Consider the following 18,084-nt stretch of genomic DNA (forward strand, 5'->3'; position numbering starts at 1 on the left):
GAGAAGACAATGCCTGGCCAACACGGCGCCTTTGTAAAGGACTGGGCTGTCTGAGAAGGACTGTCTCATTTAGGATCTATTTGTCTTTCAGGGCCACCTGTGCAGGAGGTGTTGCAATATTGTTACATTTAGTAGCAAGAAGAATAAACAAAAGTCATCCCCGCCCCACAAATCAATCGCATGACAAACAGGGTTGAAACACAGAGCCCTTTATTAACGCCAGGCAACTGGAGTTCAGCTCCTCCTCCTTCAGAAATCACTGTGGCCCCAACTTCAGAAACGCAAAAGCCACAGGGAGTGCATGACTGCTGCCGCGTGACACCGTGAGCATTCTCAGTGCTCTTCCCCACTCAGTAGAATCACTAAGGAAAAGGAGGTCCCCATTAAAATGAACAGAACAAAAGTCTTATTGTAGTTTGATATTTAAAACATTTTATAGATTTATTTTGGAACATATAGAACCTGCTGATAAGCAAGAAGGAGGAAATAAAAATAAGCCATGAGCTCGCCCTTCAGAGATAACCACTGATGGTATTTTGGTCTCGTTTGCAGATATTTTCGGTTTTTTCATGTATAGCATTTTCAAAAACAGAGGCTAGAGTTTATACTATCTGCAATTTTACTTTAAAGCTTAACAATATATCACAAATAACTAAATCATCGAGCTAAGTTTCTGCCTGGTATTCAACGTGGAATTTTTGTTCCTTGTTGTTGGAGATTTCAATTGTTCTTCTTTTCTCTGGTACAAACAATGCTTAGATGAACAGTGCCTCAGTGTGTGTGTGTGTGTGTGTGTGTGTGTGTGTGTGTGTGTGTTTATATGGTTAAATATTTATTTCTTTATTATAGAATTGAAATCACTAGTTAAAGAGACAGGTAATTTTAAGGCGTCTGACTCATATTTCAAATTGTGCTTTGGCTCTAAGACTTCTCTAATTCACACTGAGAGGGACATACTATGTAGTGAGATCAGTTCCATTATTCAATATTTTTTTAAAAAAGTAATTTTAGAGGTACATTTAGGAATAACCGTGATCAGGGTGACATGCACAAAATGCAGTCTTTGGTTAATAAGGAGTGTTCCAGGCAGGCTGAGGGATGGGGGAGGGGAGGTGGGACAGGAGACAGGGACCCTGAGGCACAGGCAGCCTGCTCTCATCTCTGTTCCTCTGCTCCTTCCATACTCAGCTCCGAGGGATTTCCCTACGACTGTTAGCTTGTGGTCCTGGAGAAGTGAGACCACCCAGCCTCAGTATCAGCTGACTCTAGAAGAGTGCTTTCAGGACAACAAGAACGATACATTTCACCCTCAATGCCAGTGAAGAGTAGTGGCTGCCTGGGAGCGCTGCGTTGAGAAGGGTCCTGAAGTCGCAGCCAGCATAGGTGGGGCAGAGTTGTGACCAGCTGGCAATGTCTGTGATGGGGACAGGAATGGAGACTGGCACCATACATACCCTGTATTTATTTATTTATTTATTTATTTATTTATTTATTTGACAGAGAGAGACAGTGAGAGAGGGAACACAAGCAGGGGGAGTGTGAGAGGGAGAAGCAGGCTTCTAGCTGAGTAGGGAGCCCCTTGCGGGGCTCAATCCCAGAACCCTGGGATCATGCCCTGAGCCGAAGGCAGAAGCTTAACGACTGAGCCACCTAGGCGCCCCCATGCCCCATATTTAGCACTCTTTTTCTATAAGTTGTCTTTTAATTAATTCCCTCCTGTTGGTCACCAAAACAATACCCCGTTCAGTTACCTACAGTCTGGTCCTTGTACACACCTTGACCTCTTATAGTGATAAGAATTCACTTGGGCAAGCCTGCAGACTCCTTTCTTTTTCTTTTTTAAAAATCGGTAGGGGAAGAAAGGGATAAAGAAAGGGGGGGTAATCAGAAGGGGGAATGAAGCATGAGAGACTATGGACTCTGAGAAACAAACTGAGGGCCTCAGAGGGGAGGGGGGTGGGGGATGGGATAGACTGGTGATGGGTAGTAAGGAGGGCATGTATTTCATGGTGCACTGGGTGTTATACGCAACTGATGAATCATCGAACTTTACATCAGAAACCAGGGATGTACTGTATGGTGACTAACATAATATAATAAAAAAACATTAAAATAAAAAAAAATAAGTGGAAAAAACATAAGTGAAAAGCACCTTATTTGTATGTTTACAGTGTTTTCCTAATTCTTCTGTTTATTTTCTTTTTAAATAAAGAAGGTAAAACAGGAAAATGTATATTAAAATGTATTTCAAATCCATGTTATGAGCATTTGGTATCAATTAGAAAAAGAGATACAGGTACATAGGGAAAGGCGAGATGGGGGGGAGGCAGGAGAAAGACCAAAGGGGAGGGAGATGCCAGCTGGAATTTGAGGAAGGGTGAGAAGGGTATAATTTATCCTGCAGCGGAAAAAATGAGGGTAAATATGGACATAAGCTGGGAAGTAATGGGGGAAATAGGAGGAAGTGAGTGGGGAAGGAAAAGACAGGTCCCATGGTTCTTGAAAAACCTCTTCTAAAAATGAGCAGAGTGAGCCAGACCGAATGAAGTTGCAACTGAATCTTACAGAAGTCACTTGAAGTAAACTTTGGGATGTCACCGGGGGACCCAGAGGAACTTTGGTTGAATATGCAATTACATGTTAAATAAAGAATCTAACAACTTGTATTGGCCAGTTTCTTCTAACAAATTGTTTTAGGGCATCCTTTGCTTCTATTAAGACTGAGAGTTTGCTTAATGAATCACAATGGTGACATCTCATAATATTCTCATGTACAAATTCCCTGAATTCAATAGAAGGAATAAAGGCAAGTCCACTGCCAGAAGCTATAGCCTCTAGCATGACATGTGATGTAAATAATCTGTGTGGGGCTGTCATTGCTATAGCAGGCATTAAAAATGGAACTCATGGCACTGGGGCCATTTTGATTAATTTTAGCACTCAGAAAAATTCTGTAACATCAAAAGGTAATTTTGACCAAAATTTCTGGAGTCATTTTCTGCGGGTGTTTGGAGAGAGTTATCTTTAATTTCTTGGCATGTACTAGATCTCTATGTGATCTTCTGTTTTCTTATTCTTCTTTGAAAAAAACAAACCAGTTTAAAATGTTATAAGCCATGCCGTCTATTTTAACATTCAAACATTATATCAGTGTATAAAATTAAAACTGAATATCCCTTCAAAAAAGAAGGAATGTTCCTCATTCCCCAGGAGTAACTACTATTAAGTTTGATGGGTATTTTTCTAGACTTTAAAAAACTCACATACAAGTAGAGTTAAATACCTCTTCAAATGCTTCTTCTATGCCTCTTTTCCTCACTCACTGTTCCAACCACACTACTACCCCACAGCCTTTTCTCACACATCAGGCAAATTTCAACCTCAGGGCCTTAGACTTCCTATTTCCTCCACCTGGAATGTTTCTTTCCCAGGTATGCTCGTGGCTTACCCTCTCCGTTAGGTGTTTACTCAATTGTCACTTTCTCAGTGAGGCTTTCTTTGACTACCCTATGCAACATTGTACCCTTTGTCCAATACTCTCTACCCCCTTTTCTGCATATTTCACCCCTTAGCATACTATATATTTGACTAATTTCATTTATTGTCTGCCTCCCTCCAGTGGAACGCAAGTGTCATGAGGTCAGGGATTCCTTTTTGTCTGTTTTGATTCCTGCTGAATCCCCAGAGCCTAGAAGAATGCGTGACACAAGGTAGGTACTCTATATTTGTTAAATAAATCAATTCACATTTACCTTGGAAATACTAGAATATATTACATGTGCAGTTTGACAACTTCTTTTCTACTCAAAGCTAAGTCATAGACATCTTTCCATTTTGGTATTTTAAAATATTCCTCATTCTTTTTTATGACTACATAGTTTTTCTTATAAAACACGTACTTATAATTTAGCCACGCCTTTTCTGATGGACATAAGACAAGATTTGCTCCAACTTTTTTATGTAGAAAATAATGTTGCAATGAATGTCCCTTCTTATATATTTTCTTTGGATCCTTTTAATATCAAAATTCAGGCCATCAGACATCATTTGTTGGCATAGCTTTCCTATATATAATTTACAAGGTGCTGCATTTTTCTGTGGTTAAGAATATATGATAACTACTTTATGAAATACCATATTACTTCTTTATTATTAGTCCATCAGTGAGCTAATAATTCTTATTCTTTAAATTCATTGAATAGTATATCCATCCAAGTCCCCAGCAAGAAATGACACATTCAAAAGGAGAAGCAGAGGGAAGTTTACTCCAAAATTATTTATGAAAATGTGGGCAGGGCTAAGGGAAGCTACCAAAAGTCAGGGAAGTACCCCAGAGCTGGCAAGAGTAGGAAGCTCTTATCAGACCCAGCTGAACGGGAAAGGGAAGGAATATTTACTGGAACCTGGTAAGACCTGCAGGCTGAGGAGAAAGCCTCTCACTAGGAGCTGTGTTCTCACATAGAATTGTGTAGCCTCCACTGAATGATGGCCAGGCAGAGAAAGAGCTGGGAGGGATAAAGACCTGTACCTCTTTCTCCTCTTGTGCTTTAGGTTCCAACCAGAGGCTTCCATTGGCCAGAAGCTGTGGGCAAGGGAGCCTGAATAAGCAGTCTATAGATCGTCAGGACCCTGAGAGCACAGCAGAGTGGAGAAGAGTGGAGAGGAGATACGGAGGGACAAACGTTAAATATCTAGCACCAATGATTTCTCTGTTAGTCTTGTTTCCTGGCTTCACATTTGGTTAGCTTGGTGGACATAACTCGGGAATTCTGACACCAACGTATCCATAGCAGGTGGCACTGCCTGGGCATATAGAATTTTCAGTGACAGATTGCCCAAGGCACCCACATTGAGTGCTCTTCTAGACTCATAGACAAGAAAGTAGCTCTGAGCACTAACTGAAAGGTGGTAACGCTGCAAACACGACAACATCCTGTAAGGGGTCCCAACTAGTACTAATTGTTAAAGCATGACACTGGAGCCAGATAATCCCTGGATCGAATCCCGACTTCTGGTATTTACTAGCCATGTGAATTTGGTCTTTGTACCGTCCATTGGATAGCCAACTAACCACATGTGGCTATTTTAAATTCATACTTACATAAACTGAAAATAAGTAAAATTGAAAAATCAGTTCTTTATTTGCTTTTGCCACATTTCAAGAGTTCAACAACTAAGGTGGCTAGTGGTTACCCTAGTGGACAGCACAGATAGAGACCATTTTCGTTACTACAGAAAGTTCTATTTGGCAGTGCTGGGCTGGATACTTCAACTCTTTGCACACATCATATACTAGTACTTAACTTGTGGGCTTGCCTGAGAATTAAATAAGCTAACATTCACGAAGTTCCTAGTAAGCTGTGGGGCACAGAGTAGGCGCTCAATAAATGGTAGCTCTAGTAATGACAACAGCAACAACAGAAGCAGAAACATGATTGTGTTGTATCATATCCCTGGTAGATACTTCTGGCAATATTGTTACACAAGGCTCTTTGCCAAAGCTGTCGAGGCTGCCAGGCTTTAACAATGATCACACAGCTGTTGTTGCTGAGAGCTGTGTGTCACTGAGCCGAGAGGCTCCTTGTTATGAAGGATTCTCAGCGTGGCTAGGAGCTGGCCAGCAGGCTTCCATCTTGCAAGTGTGGTCATGCATGTCTCTTGCTGAAAACACTCTTCTATCCTAGACATTTTGTCCCAAATCTTCTGAATATGCTGTGACTCCTAATTGTTTCAGGTGGTTTGGAGTGGCATGATCTGTTAACATATTCATGACACAGAATCTGATTTTGTTTTCCTTGTATCTGCAGACAGCATGTGGCTTCTCACTGTCTATCAACCTGAGCTAATATCCAGCCATTCTATAGCCTCTCTCTATCATCAAATGACCTGTTTGATTCGTGTCTTCACGGCATTGTTTAGGCATCATGTAGTCTAATCTACAGACTATATTAGTTAGTTGGGCGATTATAATCTCTAGAATGAATCTTCTATGTCTTCCTTTTTTTTAAATATTTCATTTATTTATTTGAGAAGGAGAGAGTGAGTAAGAGACAGAGAGCACAAGCTGGGGGGAGAGGCAGAGGAGAGGGAGAAGCAGACTCCCCGCTGAGCAGGGAGCAAGCCATGGGGCTCGATCCCAGGACCCTAGGATCACTATCTGAGCTGAAGGCAGACACTTCACTGATTGAGCTACCCAGGCACCCCTGGATCTTCTATTTTTTTAGTGGAATGAGGAGACTATTGATCAGCAACCAAACATAATTCATTTCCTTCCATGTTTCTCCATTTTCATCTCCATCTCCATATTCCAAACCATCATACCTCTTGTCCTCAGGCAATCAATTTTCCACCCTGCTTAAGACATTCCATGGTTTCCTGGTGCATTTAGAAAAGTCCATCCAAATGCCTGTCAGTGCTCTTTTATTTTCTTCATAGAATTTACTTGTATCTGTAATTATTTATTTGGTCTCCTGTTTATTTTCCATCTCCCCTCTCCCCACCTCATCCCCCTAGATGTAAGCCCCACGAAAGCTGATTGTTCAGTGAGCATCAACTTCTCAGCACCTGGAAAAGTGCCTTGTACAGATTAGAACTTTCAAAAGAGTTCAAGGCTATCTTTAGGCAGGATGTAAAGAAGAAGCTACAGATCTCTAAACTACAATCTAGTATCATGTTTACTACATTCCAGTGCTTTCTCCCAAGCTCCAATACACTTACAAGTCTTCTTACCTTGTATTTGTGCCATGGCCCACTGAGGGGGTCTGATGAATCCTAGGGGCTCCTTTTCTGAAAAATGTTTAAATGCACAAAATTTTTTAAAAAATGACAAAGGAAGCCAATTATGCTTGTATACAATTATCAAAATACTTAGAAACTTCAAATCTGTGATACAGTAATACATGTGCTTTTTTATTACCGTGTTGAAGAATAAGATCTAGTAGAGGGTCTAAAAGGACTTTTGAGGGTAGAGAAATTCATAAGAAATATTTTGAGATGTCTGTAACGATTGCAGTGAGATGTGAAAATATCTGTGATGTATTGGTGGCAAAGACGCAGGTGTAGGCTTGCTGCCTATAAATTTCAGAAACTGCTAAGTTCCAATTTAAGATTAATAAAAAGCAGACATAATTTTTTTTCCCTTTCAAGTTCCCAGACCCCCTGAATTCTATACACAGCTCTTTGCAGGTCTCTTAAGTTCCAGGTGAAGGGGCCTGAACTAGACTATGAGAGTCAGCATGTGTTCGGGAGGGCATGCGTGCAGATCCTGGCTACAAGTGCATTCTCAGCCATGGTTCTTGCCTTGGGTATCATCTGCAGCCTCTAGTAAGATCCTAGGCCTAGAATAACCGCCACATTGTTAGTTTGTTTGTTTTTTTATAATCCTGAACAACAAAAAACAAAGCTCACCCATTTTTCTACCATTTAAAAAAATACATAAAGCAAGAAGTGAGAATCACCTCCTTCCCTACCAATCCTACCTCCCCAGGATAGTCACTGTTAAGAATTCGGCGAATAGCACGCCTGATTTTTAGCAAGCTGCTGTGTGTGCATGTGTGGCAGCGGTGGGGGGGTGGTGGTGGTGTCAAATATATATACTCACAGCACTGGAATGATATTGAACGAATTTGTTTGCGCCTGGCTTTTTTCACATAATACTATATTTTAGACATTATTTTTCAGATCACATTTCATTTTTTCATGACTATTTGATATTCCTTTGTGTGAATGCACCACATTTACCAAAGTTTTCTAATAAGCTTTTTTATTTGCTATTATAATTAATACTATAATAAGCATCCTATACATGTATTTTTACGTATCCTTGGTAGTATTGTACAAAATAGACCCTAGATATGGAGTTGTCAGGTCAAGGAGTATGCTTATTTAGGATTTTAATATAGATTACAGATTAGTTAGCAAAAAGGAACCTAACGTTTACACTCCAATGAGAGTCCCCATTTCCTCAGACTCTTGCCGAAACATATACATATATACATTTTTGCCAATATGATGGGTGAAACTGTTAGCTTGCCGTTTTAATTTACTTTTCCTTGAATACTAATGAAGTTAGGCATCTTTTCATAGTGTTATACCCCATTTATATTTCTTCTTCTGAATTCATAATCTTTCTTCATAATCTTGTCTCTTGTGTATATATGTATACCTCTCTCTATATAGGTATATAGACACATATACATGCAGATATAATACCTAAATATTTATGAATAGGTGGTGTCCAAGGAGAGTCAATACAGGAGGCCTACTTCTAGTGATTCCACTTTAAAAATGGACCAAAATGTCCTAGTAAATAGTTTTAAGTTGATTTAGTCTTTATATTTAAATAAAATGAAGATAAGGATTTAATTTTATCTTATATCAACTGTAATTCTAAACATTAACCCTTAAAACATTCAAACACAATTATTTTAGTGCTCGCTTCAGCAGCACATACAAAAGCATAATTGCTTTACTTTGATAATGGGTATAGTGTAAGTCAAATTTGTATTCTAGCACTTTGAAAGCCCTCCACAACATAAGTGCTTTCCCAGGATGATCGTAAAGAGGACTTACCTTGCAAAACTATTAGAGTACTTTATTCTCTTGCTTAAGGACTGCTGTGGTAGATTTCACCTCATCCAATTCTTTTGGGTCCTCATTCGTCATTGACTTTGCTTATGATTCAGACAACCCTCCAACATCACTGTAATCAACTTCGCAAAATCCTGAAACATTTCTAAGATTTGTCATGAACTTATATGGAATTGAAATTGTTTATTCATTGTTGGCAACATTAGATAATCATTAACCCATTGACACAATGGGTGGAAATAGGTATTAGTATTAATCATGGAAGAAGTAGAGGTGTATATATTTATTAATAGGTATTTTTATATCATGACAACTGAGTGTTCTGCAGAAACTGGAGGGATTTGGATAATGAATACTCTGGGAAGTGGGACCCTTACAAGCACATCTGTTCTTTCATAACTTTTCCCCATTATGGCTTCTGGGTTTCCTATCTTGCCTAGAAGTTTTCCCCAGCCCGATGATCATATCTTCCTATTTATTTTTTCCAATGGCTGTTATTGTTCTGCCTTTTGTGATTACGTATTTACTCAATCTGGGGGTTATCTGTGAAAGATCCATGAAACTTTGTTAAATGACTTTTGTCTTTTTATCTATGGAATAGCTAGTTTTCTCAACCATTTTTTAATACACTTTTTGGTAGCAAATTTTGGATTTTACAGATCAACAAAGTCTAAATTGTTGTGGAGCTTACAGAGAGATGTCAACCCTTAGTTTATCTAAGGAGAGGATTCAAAACCAACATAGTACCATCTACTACATAATTTTATGCGAATGATACTATATAGTAAAATTTCAGAATTAAAACATAATAACGTGGATGTATTAAAACCTCCCAACCTTAACGTTATTTTTTTTCTTATTTCACAACGGATGAGTAAGAATTTGGCCACAGAGTAGAATCAGTGTGGAGACTGGTACATGGAACCAATGGCTTAAAATAATAACTGAACTCTTCCATGGAATTTCAACGCATGTACACTAATCCTTAGCCAGGGAGGCCATGTTAACCTCTGCATCTCAGAGCAGACAGATGCCCCTCCCAGAATGGAGCCATGCTCTTATATATGATAATGGCAATACTCCATCCCTTTTCACATTGTAAAGATTCTGAAGCTCTGAGCATGACCACATTTACTGGAAGAAATGAAAAGCTGAAATGGACGGGACTCATGAGGAATCACGTAGAAGACACTTTCAATAGAAAACACCTAATACTCAGCACAGTTCACAAAACCCAATTATGAACAATTGGTTGTGCTGAATGAGGTCAGTCCCACTTCGGTCTGATGCGATGAGAAGGTCATTAGAGATCTCTAGTTGCTCAAATAAAGGAAACGGGTGAAACGTGGCAAGAAGAATCAGGTATTGTTAGCATTTATTGTAGAGGATTATATTGCTGAGTGATAAACTGTTGAAAATGTGTATTTGGTTAATTTATTTTTCTGTTCCTCTATACACATTTATATAAATTATTTTGCCCCATACCCAAGAAGATTACATTAATGCGGTAATGAGATTTGAATGTCAGTTGACATGTTCCTTTGTTTATCCCTATGTCTGGCTGTGTAAGCTACTTATTTACATAGCAGTTCTGAATAGCACTTGTAAAGCTATCATTTTATTCATCTTGAGTTCTCTGCTATCCAAATAAAAACAAATCTCCTCGGGCATCAGTTTGGGGTTGTTGCCTTTGAAATCTAATAGTAAACTGGCTGCCTCAGCATCTGTGGAGCTCAGCTCATTCCATCACCTTCTAGAATTCTAATTCTCCATTTGGAGTCTGAGAAATGTAGTGATGGGGGGAAATGGCTATGAGGAAAGAGACAACCGATCAAAGAATTCATGGTGCTACATAATGAATTTTTCTCTTCGCTCCTTTTCTTCTCCGTCTGAGCAGGTGCTGCATTTTGCAGAAGAGCATGTTTTTTAAAAAGTCGCCTAGAACGTGAATTTCTATACAGCAAATCACAGTAGTCTGTTGATGTGTATAAAATTAAAGGTACGTTTTTCAGGGGGAAAATATTGATCTCCCATATTAAAACTTCTACGTGTATCACCCGTGCATTTTAAAAGCAAATGCCAAAAATTTTAAATAAAACATGAGGAATAACTCCAGGAATAAATTACAGAAGGAAAACACAAAGGAGCTTAGGTCATTTTTGCATTTGGAACAAGAAGCCTGAAGATTTAAAAGAAAAATAATAACAACACTGTACTGAACGGAACATGCCAGGGGCAGAGCTAACGATGGTCTTATGAAAGACATTTTTCATCCTTAACCAGAGCATGCTTGTGTGTACAAGATGACAAAATAATCAAGTGAAGAGTGAATAATTCAGCTCATCACTAGGTTGTTTCGTGTTGAACTGATGTAATGCCAAGCAGTTAGTTTGGGTATTTTTCCCCTTGGAATATTTGTCTAAACAAATACTCTTAAAGGAAGAAAGCAGCTAAACTCCAACAAAATAAGCCCCGAACCGCGACTCGGAAAGCCTGGATTCTGTGCCTGGCTTTGTCTCTCTAAGCAAATTACTTGAGATTTCTGAACCTCCATTTCCTGATCCGGAAATAGAGGGCATTATGGCCTCACAGGGCTGGAGGGGTAAAATGAGATAAAGGACATAAAAGTCTCTGGCAAATAAGACACATTCCATCCAGGGCCCAGGGATGGCCATGCATTTGTCTTTTATGGCATGCTGTGTGTTTTATAAAATATTTTATAGTTTGGTTTCTGTATTAAGCTAATAGCTTACGTATGACATACAAGGAGAACCATACTATAGACAGAACTTCTGCCTTTCCAGTGCCGAGCCTGCGTGTGTCCTCAGACCAAAAAGAAAGCTTGGATACCATGAGTCTAGATCCAACTACCAAATAGTTTTTAATTATTCACTAATTCTTTCACTAAAACATGTTATTTGTTGTCTACCATGTGCCACACGCACGCTAGGGCTGACTGGATGGGGCTTTGTCGCCTGTGCCCTTTTTCTGTTGAGGAAGATAGATGATATGCAGCAAACTATAATAAAATGTCATAAATGCTATAGCAGAGGGTGGAAAAAAGCATAAAAGGGAGAAATCTGTATCATCCTGAAAAATGTCACATACAGGCTGATATTTAATGCATGCTTTTGGTAAAGATTAAAAAAATAGATTCGGCGATTATGGAATATCCTTATTCCTGTATAGATGTCTACACGCACATATGTATATGTATGTGTGTGTGTGTATTTTTCCATTTTTATAATTTAATTTTTATATCCAATTATCCAGAAAGTCTTTCTTGATGCTTCGTGTTCACTGTCTTAACTCCCCTATGAGCACTGATGCTGGGTTTTGTATCAGACACAAAGGACAGTAAAGCAGCTAATGCAATCCTTTCTATGTTGATGTGACTAATTTTGCCGTTAGGTCAAATAATGCAATTCTGGGCTGACTGCGATAATTTATACAGCTTGGATGAGTGCTTTTTAATGTAAAGGAGAACTAAAAAACAAAATCAACCGTGGTGTATAATCTATATGTGATCTCTCTTCCTATATTTTTATTGTTTGACATTCAGACTAAACCACAACCATCAATTCCCCAGATCCCTAGATTATAATTACCTGGAATATTTTTTCTCTGAAAGATGTGAGAATTTCTAGGCTTATCTGCTTTTATACAAATTTACTTGCCAAGGAGATTTCATGAAAAGCAATTTAATTCTGGGCCTCTTAAGGATGTATAAAATGAAAGAAAGGCATTAGATTTTCAGTTTTGCTCCCTCCACTGACTTTACTCATCTGGTTTTACTTTTTTACCCATGGAGATTCTAAAGGCAGTATTCTGTGGAAATGATTTTATTGTCCCATTGCACTGTTTGCCTTTAGGGTTTCCCTAAACCCAGGTGTAAGGTCACATATGTGTAAAGGGCAGCAGGTAAATGGAGAGGTCAAGGGTGATCAAGTACCAGAATCATCAAGAAGCTTTTCCATTCAGATATAGACATTACACATCTTGTCAGGGATGGTGTTTACAGGGGGCAGAAGGGAAGTTCAAGAATGTAAAAGAACAGCTATGGATTTATTACTATAGATTTTTATCAGCAAAGAAAGATTTTAGTTACCATTTACATAAGAACCATTAATCATCAGTCAGGAGACTTCTGACCCAACTCATCTTACTTAGCAGCTAATTAAAGTTCCCTTAAGGATGTGAAACAAATAAGTTCACGCAAATATGTTGGTAATGCATTCCAGAGGGCTGTCTATTCACAAGTGTTATAAAACCACTGTTGAAGCCAAATCAACTGATCAAGAAACCAAATCAACTTGATTAATCTTGTACACAATGATACAGACCTGTAAGATGTAAAGCCATGTTAAAATTCAGTAAACACACTAATTCGGACTCACTGATAGGTAGAGTCAGCCTGGTTTCTCCAGAAGCAAGGGTTGAGTCAATCTTGTGTGTGGATAATTACTTCAGAAATGGAGCCCAAAGAACAGGAGTGAGGGACAAGGGAAGTGAAATGAGGAAGAAAAGAACAGATACAAGGATGGCTTGTCCAGTGGACCATTGCTATGGTTAACGGGTGCTCATTTCTATACACTTTTCTGAGGAGGGTTAGCAAATGTCTTGGGGAACTGTCCGCTGGGTGATAGGGGGAAGTGGTTCGTCGGCTCCTACCCCACTGGTCAAGGGTGAACTCCAGAGCATTAGCTCCCCGGTGTTTCTGGGTTGTGCAAGCATGAGTGACATGGCTTCCCATGAATGCTCTAAGCTGGGTACCAGACAGTTGAGGTGAGGTACTACCATCTTGTACCCACTAAAGCTGGTCAAAACTTCATGGAACATTGAAGAATATAACATCTTTTAAAACGAAAACAGAGCTTTTTCACATGTGTGTATTCAGGACCCAGACCAACACTGGGAATGTTTAATAAACAGAAAGCATGAGAAATTGATTTGGAGTAAAAACACCATGTTCTAAATCTGACACTTTCTGGCAGTGTGAATTTAGAGCAGCTACCTTCAATTTTCATGAGCCTCAGTTTCCTGATCTCCAAAGATGGGGATAACTGATATCCTCCTTGTTGAATTCCTAAATGCTAAATGAGATGGTGAATGTAGTAGCACAGTTAGCATTTCAGGAAATGGGCACTTATGGTAATGATCATTAGCATTCAATCAAAGCCAGTATGCAAGGCAACTTGAAGGGGCTACACCATTGTTAGTGGCTACAGATTTCAGATGGCCACAACCTGGAGAGCAAGAAAAAGGAGACAACAGCTGGTGGGAACTAGGCTTTTCTGCACCCTGGGGGACTACAGATTATGCACTACAAAACCAAGTTAGGAGTCAGAGATCACACTGAAGCCAGAGGTCAAGTGTGGTGACCTTGGAACCAAGGCTAGGAAGCAGAATGCTCAGAAGCTGGAGGTTGAGTGGTGTCAAGGGTCAAAGGCAGGCAAATGGTCATTCAAGCACATGTGTTGCTCCATTGGTGGACTTCCTTGTCAGAAAGCTTGTCATTGCATTTTCTGCCACACTGAAAAGGAGTAGCTGATTTCCTAGGTGTGGTCAGCCAGAAGTTTGAGCGATCAAGCATACACAGCCCCGTAAATGATCAGAACATGCAGCGGGTAACCAGAAAAGTGCTAAACAAAACGTCTTTATTTTGTATTTACTGCAAAAAACTTACGCACTATTTCCAAAGATGCTAGTACCTAAGGAGTTCTTGTTTATAGTTTACAGGGTGTGATTCATTTTTCTGTTTTTCTTTGAACTCCTGCATCTTTCTGCCCTGGCCCAAGGCCTTCAAATTTGTCTTGTGACCCAAATTCATTTAAAATAAGCTACTTGACTTCATGCTTGTAAATGCCCCATGCTTTAATATGTTTTACATACACCACAATTCACTGATTCCAAACATCCATCATCTGTCCATCCATCCATCCATCCATCTAGCCATCCATCCTTCCATCCGTCTGCTGCTGTAAAAGAATATGTAATTGAATACCATTGACTGAGTGGCTTGAACAACAGACATTTATTTCTCACATTCCTGCGGGCTGGGAAGTTCAGGATCAAGGTACCAACAGATTCCAGGTCTGGTGAGTGCTGTTTCCTGGTTCATAGATGACCATTCTCTTGATGTGGAAATCATTGAGGAAGCTCTCTGGGATCTCTTTTATAAGGGTACTAATCCCATTCATGAGGACTTCATCCTCATGACCTGAACACCTCCCAAAGGCTTACCTCCATATACAATCACAGCAGGGATTAGGTTTCAATGTGTGAATTTTGGGGGGAAACACAAGCATTCATCCGTAGTGCCATCCATTCATTCACACATTAATTTATTCATTTAACTATTCAATAATCTAATAATTTAATCATTTAGCCAGAAAATAATGATTATGTGTTTTCTACATTACTGCTGTGAATGGTTATGGGAGCAAAATAAGATAATTCACATAAAAATATTTGGCAAATCATATTTTTATTTTATAATATTCTGTGTATTTTATAATTCTCCATATTTTGGTCTCTATATTAAGCTAATAGTACTGTTGACTTTCGAAAATTCTTTATATAGTCTAGATACTAGTCCTTTGAAGATGTGGGTTACAACATTTTCGGCCAGTGTATAGTTTGTCTTTTCACCCACTTAGCAGGATTTGTCACAAAGCAAAAGATATAATTTTGATTAAGTCTAATTAAGTTTAACTTATCAATTTTTTAAATGAATTTTGCCTTTGATTTCAAATCTAAGAACTCTTTGCCTAGCTCTAGATTCTGAAGATCCTCCTATATGTTTTTATAAAAGTTTTTAAGTTTTGTGTTTTATATTTAAGTCTACAATTCATCTTGAGTTAATTTTTGTATAAGGTGTAAGATTTAGGTCGAGTTTCAATTTTTGCCTATAGATAAAACTGCTGCAGTACCATTTGTTGAAAATGCTGTCTTTCCTTTATTAAATTGCTGTTGTACTTTACTCAAAAATCAGTTGGACATATTTGTGTAGGTCAGTTTCTGGGTTTTCCATTCTGTTCCATTAATGTATATGTCTATCCCTCTGCCAATACCATATATTTGTGATTATAGAAGCTTTATGATGTCTTGAAATCAGATAGATGATTCCTCTCACTTTATTCTCCTTTTTCAAAATTGGTTTGTCTATCTTAGTTTCTATGCCTTTCCATATAAATTTGAGAAATAGTTTTGTTTATATCTACAAAATTCTTGCTGGGATTTTGATAGGAATTGAGTTAAACCTGTATATCGATTTGGAGAGAAATGATATCTTTACTATGTCAAATCTTTCAATGCATGAATATAGTATGTCTCACCATTTAAATTGGTCTTCTTTGATTTCTTTCGTCAGCGTTTTGTAGATTTCAGCACATAAGTCCTACACATATTCTGTTAAAGGATAATTTTTTATTGATTGTAAATGGTATTGTGTTTTTTATTTTGGTATTTATTGCTAGTATATAGAAATACAATTGATTTTTTGGTATGCTTTTTGTACTCTGCAACCTTGATAAGTTCACTTATTAGTTCTAGGAGACTTTGTTTTGTTTTGTTTTTCTTTTTACTTCATGGAAATTTCTACAAAGAAAATTGTGTCATTTGGAAATAGGATAAGTTTTATTTCTTCCTTTCTGGTCTGTGTGGCCTTATTACCTGTTTAAAATTTAATTTGCTTATATATTTCCTCAATATACTATTAGAACCACATAGGATAGTGTAGTACTTTGGGTTTCAATCATTAAATATAATTTAGAAAACTCAAGAGAAGTCAAGTCAATTGTATTTAACCTTATTTTTGCTTATCATGTTCTTTCTTCCTTCCTAACATTCCAAAGTCCATTTTATTTTTTTAATCATTTCCTTTCTGTTTAGAGAACTTCCTCTATCTATTCTTTTAGGGAAGTTCTGTTAGTGACAGTCTCATAGTTTTTCTTCATCTGAAAATTTCTTCATTTCCCTTTCATTTCTAAAAGATATTTTCACTGAATATACGATTCTCCACTAACTTTGTTTTTTTTTCTTGCAGCACTTGAAAAAATGTTGTACTACTTCCTTCTGTCATGATTTCTGATGAGAAATCCACTGTTATTCAAGTTATTTTTCCCCTCTAGATAAGGTGTTGTTTCTCTCTCACTGCTTTCAAGATTTTTTTTTCTGTCTTTAGTATTTAGTAATTTGACTATGATTGTCTTAATGTAGATTATTTGTTTGCATTTATCCTTTTTGGGGTTAGCTCAGCTTCTTGAATCTATAGGTTATATCTTTTGGCAAATTTTGGAATTTTTCAGCCATTGTATTTGAATACTTTTTCAGCTCTATACTCTTTTTCTCTCTTTCCAGGACTCCAAAGACAATGTATTAGTTCTTCTGGTATTATTCTTACATGTTCCTGAAGTTCTGTTCATTTTGTTCCTAGTCTATCGTTTCTTTCCTTTTTATACAATTCTTTTTCTTTGTTTGTTTGTTTGTTTGTTTCTTTCTTTCTTTCTTTCTTTGAGAGAGAGAGTGTAGGTGCATGTGTGAGTGGGGTGGAGAGAGGCAGAGGGAGAGGGAGAGAAAGAATCTTAAGCAGGCTCCACACCCAGTACAGAGCCTGATGTGGGGCTCAATCTTACAACCCCGAGATCATGACCTGTGCTGAAATCAAGTCAGACGCTTAACTGACTGAGACACCTAGGCACCCCATTCATTTTTTTAAAAGATAAACATATTCAAAAGTCAAAAGATAGAATATTTTGAATGCTTCCTGATGAATGAGATTAGAAAGCAGTACCCATTAGCCTAGGAAATCTGTGAATTTCAGCCCTGACTTAACCGCTATCTCAAGTCAACCAATAAGATGGGTCTGGATCCCCTAATTTACGGAAGAAGTTGGTGCTTGCGGGCCCAAGAGTCTCAGAGAAAAATGATAATATACTCATCTCATTTAATGCACACGATAGAAGAGGCACTGCTATGATTACCATTTTATAAATGAGTCAGCTGACGCTTAGAAAGAGGCAGAGTAATTTGCTAAAATACCGGCTAATTAACGGTGGAACTAGGATTTGAACCATGGGGTACCTATGATCTTGAACTACAGGATGCATTATTGACCAAGGTGCCCAGCTGCAGCTTACTGAAATCCATTGCAGGGATGCTATGACAGGTCCATTTCCAGATAATGTGGGGTTCTCTGACAGCTCACACTTTGCCTTAAGTATGCCTCAAGATCTTTGCCAAATCTCTGTTAGACTTCACAACAGCCTAGGATGATTCCACCCAACCCTCCCCCATCCCCTCCTTCACTTAAGGTCAGAAAAGCATCACTGAAGATGGCTCACCCAGCCTATCCCAGTTCTCGCCTTCCATGTCTCTAACTCAGCCACTTCTTTTAAGAAAATTCTTGCATGTTTAATCCCATTTTGACATCTATTTTCCAGAGGACCCAAACTAACACAATCAGCCAAACTGATTCAAGAGTCCAAACTATTG

At 38.4% G+C, this 18,084-nt stretch overlaps 1 long non-coding RNA gene across 1 annotated transcript; it reads right to left on the reverse strand.

Annotated features, from left to right (window-relative positions):
• Positions 1 to 201: 201 nt before the first annotated feature.
• On the reverse strand, positions 202 to 13,037 carry LOC103660090. The gene is made up of 4 exons (XR_567693.2): positions 12,933 to 13,037; positions 8,572 to 8,734; positions 6,730 to 6,786; positions 202 to 362 (listed from the first exon to the last, which is right to left on the reverse strand). It is a non-coding gene; the product is annotated as an uncharacterized LOC103660090 (long non-coding RNA).
• Positions 13,038 to 18,084: the final 5,047 nt, after the last annotated feature.

This window comes from Ursus maritimus, unplaced genomic scaffold (genome assembly GCF_017311325.1).
Source record: "Ursus maritimus isolate PB19 unplaced genomic scaffold, ASM1731132v1 scaffold_21, whole genome shotgun sequence".
Lineage (NCBI taxonomy): Eukaryota > Metazoa > Chordata > Mammalia > Carnivora > Ursidae > Ursus > Ursus maritimus.